The sequence below is a fragment of the Myotis davidii genome, unplaced genomic scaffold (assembly GCF_000327345.1).
Source record: "Myotis davidii unplaced genomic scaffold, ASM32734v1 scaffold580, whole genome shotgun sequence".
NCBI classification, from domain to species: Eukaryota; Metazoa; Chordata; class Mammalia; order Chiroptera; family Vespertilionidae; genus Myotis; species Myotis davidii.
The window spans coordinates 2,971,374-2,977,253 of record NW_006293313.1 but is presented as its reverse complement, the minus strand read 5'-3'; positions in this window follow the sequence as shown (position 1 = coordinate 2,977,253).

Sequence of the window (5,880 nt, the reverse complement as noted above, 5' to 3'; positions counted from 1 at the left end):
CCATCCCCACCCCCCCCCAACTCCCACCCCACTCACCCCCAAGCTAGCTCTTCTGGCACTTGGGGGGGGAGGGGCAAGGGGGTGCACAGGAGGAAGGGAAGGCTTTGTCCCAAAATTCTGAACAAGGGAGCCAGGGCCGCTGTCCATGCTCCCAGGAGAACGTGGACATCAAAGTCACATGCCTACGTGCCCCGTGATGTTGGGGAGCAGACCCCGAGCCAAGGAGAACTTTAACTGCCACAAGGATAGAGGTGAAGCAAAAGGAAAAATGGAAAGTTGTCCACGAAAGAAAACCACTGCAGTCAGGAAGTGGCCAAGAAGCGCGCCTACCACCAACCTCCCATCCCCACCCCCCCCCAACTCCCACCCCCCTCACCCCCAAGCTAGCTCTTCTGGCACTTGGGGGGGAGGGGAAAGGGGGTGCCAGGTATTCAGGAAGGGGGCGCAGTGCACAGGGGAGGGAGATGCAACACCATGATTTCCTCCAGCTTTTTCAGAGAAAAGTCACGTTGATTTTTCTTTCCTGTAGTCCCAGCCCCACCTGTTGGGCCAGAAGGCCTAGTTCTGTGCTTAGGACTTGCCGTCACCATTGCAGATCTGTGCCGCGCTAAGTTAGCTGTGAAGGCCACCCAGGGTCAGGGGGATCAGTGTCCGGGGTGACGGGCAGCAACAGCCCTCAGGTTCGCTTCTCTGGCTCAGAGGGGACAGGTCTGGTTCAGGCTTGCAAGTAATCGTGGGGGCCCTTCCCGCAGGTGTGTGTGGAGCCACACTGCTTCCAGCAGGGGGGACCCTGGGTTCACCTCTTGGTGCCAAGGATGCGCTGCTTCCCGTCGGGATCTTTTTCACCAGCGTCTCCTTCCCAATCAGGAGCCGCAGAAGCAGCCAGAATGCCTCCCCCACCTGTCTGACTGGCCCTCAGGGTGGGATTCCCAGGACCCCCTGTTCCTCTTCCAAGAGCCAGCCATGCTGCAGAACGGAGCCGTCTCATGCTCGTCCATCAGATGCCAGTGTGAGCGTGCGCGCACACACAGTTATGACAACCAAAATGTCTCCGGGGAGGGGGCGGGGGAGAGGGAGGGGTGGAAATCACCCTGCTCCCAGTACAGGGCACAGCGGTTCGGTCCTATTCCAGCCACGGCTATTGGTTCTGGGTGAGCACAAGTCCCAATTCCGTCCCGGAAGAGGAGAGCCCACATTTTTTGGTGGCCCCGACATGACACTCCACTGCCCCTGAATTGCGTGGCGTGTGGATAAAACTCTCGGAATGTGCACCCCTTTTCTCTCCGTGAAAAAGGCCGGGCTCACGATGCAGCTGACACCACAGGGGGCTAAGCACAGACACGGAAAGAAACTGGGTTCTGGCCCATTAAGTTGCTGAGTCCAGCCTGACCTGCACTTGATGAAATCCTCTCCTTTTTTGTTGAAGACAGTGGTGTGTGTGTGTGTGTGTGTTTTATTTGATACTAAAAGAAACTTAACCAATAAAATATGGTAAGTAGGTTCATAACATTTAGACCCCAGGAAAATTTTGATCCAGTCTCAAAAATAACCTATTAACGTCCATTTCGGGGGGGGGGGGGGGGGGGGGGGGGGGGGGAGCGGAATTAACGTTGAAATTACCTCTTTTCATCTTTGACATCAACACATTCATCCCCAAATTCATGTCTTTCGTGAAGTCAAATGGGTAATGTCAAAGGAGTCCCCTCCTGTACCCCATCAACATGTCCTCGGTTACCCACCCAGCCAGATGTCCCGAGAGACCCTATGAGGAAAAAGACAGATCACACCTGGATTCCAGATGTGTCGATGCCTGCCTTGCTGTCGCCATTGGGGAAACCCCCATCTAGGGCAGCAGTGGCCAAGCTGTGGCCCACAGGTCCCCAGGGGTCCATGAGCCCTTTCCAGGGGACCCACAAAATCCAGGCTCTCTCATGAGACTACAAAGTAGCATTTAGCTTCTTGGTTGCACGGACACTCGCACTGATGGTCAAGTTGTGGGCGCCGAGCCCAGGTCAACTCAATGGCAACAAACTGGACTCACAAGTCCTATTTTTTACTTGCAGTAAAAAAATAATAAAAATGCCAGTTTCACTCGACGGAAACATGAAAATTAATTTTCGTGTATCTTGCCCACGAGGGCTTGCCTGTCGACGTGATTCGCTGTGACTCACCGGGAGCACGCGGACTCGCGCACAATCATCGCCCGGAGGGAAGGGACTGTGGCTGAGTCTCCAGCTGACCTCGGGCTTCTGTCCATTTGTTCCCGGAAGAACAGTGACTGACAGCTGTGGCTTCTGCACGGTGTGTGGCAGACGTTTTCTCGAAAGCCAGCAAGCGAGCCCGTCACTCGGAGGAAAACGATCGATAGTGCTCGTAGCGGGTGATCACGCTGGAGCTCTCCAAAGGAGATTAGAATTTTGAAAAACGTGTGTCACACGCTAAGCTTGACAGCTTTCCAACGCGCCAGGGCGTGTCTGTTGAGGTCGGGGGCAATGGTAAAAGATGTGGCTTTAAAACTTTGTATGAGAAACGATGTCATATTTGGAAGATCTGTACGACTCCTTGAATGGTTTTTCTACTAGTTTGCCTGTCGTTTTCTTATTGACGTTAGGGGTGATTTTTACATATTCTAGACAAGACGTAGTTATCAGTTTTGTGGGTTAAAATACCTCACTGCGCTCTGTTGCTGGTCTCCGCTCTCTTGATGGTGCCTTTGGTGAAGAGAGTTTCTGGTTTCTATGTAATCAAATTTCCCAACCTTTCCTCGATGGTTTGTGTCTGTCGGTCGTTTTCTGATCCTCAGACTTAAAAAAGCTCTCCTGTGTTATCTGTGGTTTTATTTTTTTTACATTTAGGTTTTTAACTGCCTGGATATTTTTTTTAACTCAGTAGAATTATATGTAGCTGCCTACATCTGACTGTTTTTAAACTACAGAATGACAGCTCTTTATGGTTCCAACTATGGTGTGAGGCAGGGCATGTTTATAGTTTTCCCATGGGAGTAATACTCTTCGCGGCACCGTTTATTAAAAGTCCGTCCTTCCTCACTGCAAGACCATCTTCCTCACGTGGCCTTCCAGTCACGTCCAGTCCCAATACCACATCATCTCAGTTACTGTGGCTTTAAAAGAACTCCTGATGTCAATAGGCAAAGACTCTGTTCTTTTTCTTCAACTCTCTTGAGAGAGTTTGGCTATTCTTGACTCTTTACACTTCGAAATAAATGTTAAAATCAGCTTGTCAAGTTCTACCAAGTAAAATGGAATTTTTATTGGAATGGCGTCGACTCTAATAATTTGGAAGAATGGGCCTCCCCACAATCTTGAGTCCTTTTTCAGTGAACACAAAGTATCTCTCAACCTATTAGACGGTCTGTGATGTCTCTCAGCAAAGGCTTCTCATTTTCTTCTGAGGGGTTTATGCATCTTTCCTTAGATTCACTGCCAGACACTGTGGGGTCTGTGATTTGACTGTACCTGGCCCACAAGCTCATCGATCCGCCTGTTCCTGTGTGGCGGCTGCGGAAGACAGGGGACTTGACATGCTTGGACCACCCAGGTCACAGAAATTTGACTTTTACTTCCATACAAAGGTCAGCTTCAGATTTTCATTACCAGGAAGAGTTGTTTTTGGATTTGGGGTTTTGGTTTTGGGTTGGATTTTTTATTACCTTTGTTTTGGCTGCTATTTAGGCAACTTGTCTTGAAATGTCCAGTGTGTGTGGAAGGTGCAGTCGTGTTTAGTTTGGAATCATATTTACACCTGGTCTGTGACCCCTGCAGTTCCAGGATTTGGGAACAGGCACTGAACTTTTCCATATCTCTCTCTCTCTCTCTCTCTCTCTCTCTCTCTCTCTCTCTCTCTCTCTCTCTCTCCCTCCCTCCCTTCCTCTCTGAACTCAATAATATATATATTTTTAATTCATTCTCGCCCTGGCCAGGTGCTTCAGTTGGTTGGAGTGTTGTCCCGTCCCGTTCACCTAAAGGTTTTAGGTTCAATTCCTGGTCAGGGCACATGCCCTACCAGAGGCAACCTGTCAGTGTTTCTCTCTCTCTCTCTCTCTCTCTCTCTCACACACACACACACACACACACACACACACACTCTCTCTCTCTATCTCTCTCTCTCTCACACACACACACACACACTCTCTCTCTCTCTATCTCTCTCTCTCTCTCTCTCTCTCTCTCACACACACACACAGCTTGTCCTAAAATACTATGAAAATGGAAGTTCAGGTTCATCGGCTTCAGCAACAGCCCTTGGGGTGAAAACTGTGTTTCTCCTCTTGCTTCCTGCTTTCCCGTTGATGCCGGGCTGATAAACCCCTGCGGCTGTATCTACCCATTCTTCAATGCTTTTAAGGAGATTCTATAGAATATCCCTTCACTTGCATTTTTTATTGTTATTAGCAGAAAGTCTGCTTCAGGTACCCAGACAATGTATCACCAGAAACAGAGCGATGCGTTTTCTGAACGTGCAAGTTTGCAGCAAGGAGATAATTCAGAGTGAATTCCTGCTAAACAGGACGATGCAGAGATCTGGGGCTGAAGGATTTTCAGAGGGAACTAGGAGGAATGTGATGGAAACTGTCTTCAGGCGCAGCGATATACCAAACTAGAAGGTCAGGCTGCTGGGGACTCGAGGCTCAACCTCTGTCCGTGAGGCCCAGCAAAGCACTCTCTATGGGGCTGGGTTTTATTAAACCTACAAATACTTATAGTGCCGCTATCCTACATTCCGGATACAGCAGGGAAAGCGCCAACCAGTCCCCGTCCCCACTGAATATAAATCCAAATGGAGATTCATGGCAGTGCCTTTCTTGGCACCATTGGGATGCAGCTCTAAGCGAGCATCCGATTTCCCGGGGCCAACTCAGGAGGTGAAAAAAGATAATCACATGGGAAGGGGTGTTTCCCCTTTAACACCTGTGCCCCACAGATGAGCTGATGTTTTTCTTTCCTCTGAGTTAAGTCTCCTCGGTCTCTGCTCTTCCCACCCGGGGCATAGCTGGGAGCACGAGGGGCACTCTGCGTCCATTTGCACAAGCCTGGCTGAGGGCCTTGAGTTTCTTTCTTTGAGGAAAATCAAGTTTTCTTTCTTTCCTTGGCGTCTGTGTGAAGTCACAGCGAGCAGGCTCCCCCGTCAGCATTCCCCAGCCACCCCAGCGGGAGGGGCGCTCAGAGGCCCAGGGACCATCGAGACGCACACGGAGCCTGGAGCCCCCGTTGGCCGACTTCTGTGCCCAGCCAAGGGCAGGGACGGTAGAGCTGCCGCCACAGCTCTGATTACAGCGGCGAGAACTGCTGGCCCCACATACACTCCCGAGGGTAACTCCAGGGGACCGAGGGGACGTTTGAGATGCACAGACGATCTGGGTGGAAGAGCCCAAAAATATTTGGGAGAGAAACTCCTGGAAGCAAGAGGACTTCCTGCCTGTGGAGGGTGGGTGGGCTCTGCGCCCTGATACGTGGGGCCTTCCTGTAAATCTGACTGGATTTCATAGCACCGATCTGGCTCTGCCACAGCAGGTCCGGGCCTTCCAATCACAGGGGCTGAGAGTCCGCGTTGAAATTTTAATGCACCCCGTTGAGTACGTAACAGCTCAGAAGTATCATTTTACTCCAACACCCAATTCATAATCCCTTTACAGGGAAGGGCGACTGCAATGAACTCCAAACACAAGCTCCGATGGCACCTCCTCACCCGTGCCCCCCTTTGCGTGGGCGGAAGTAGCTCCATGGATTGACCGTTTGCAGCCCAAACAGCCCTGGGAAGACTGAGGTCACACTCAGGTCACAGGAGGGCAATACCAAGGCCAAGCAGTGACCCACCTCCTCTGCGTGCCCCATGCGCAGCTGATCCAGAGAGAAGACTCCA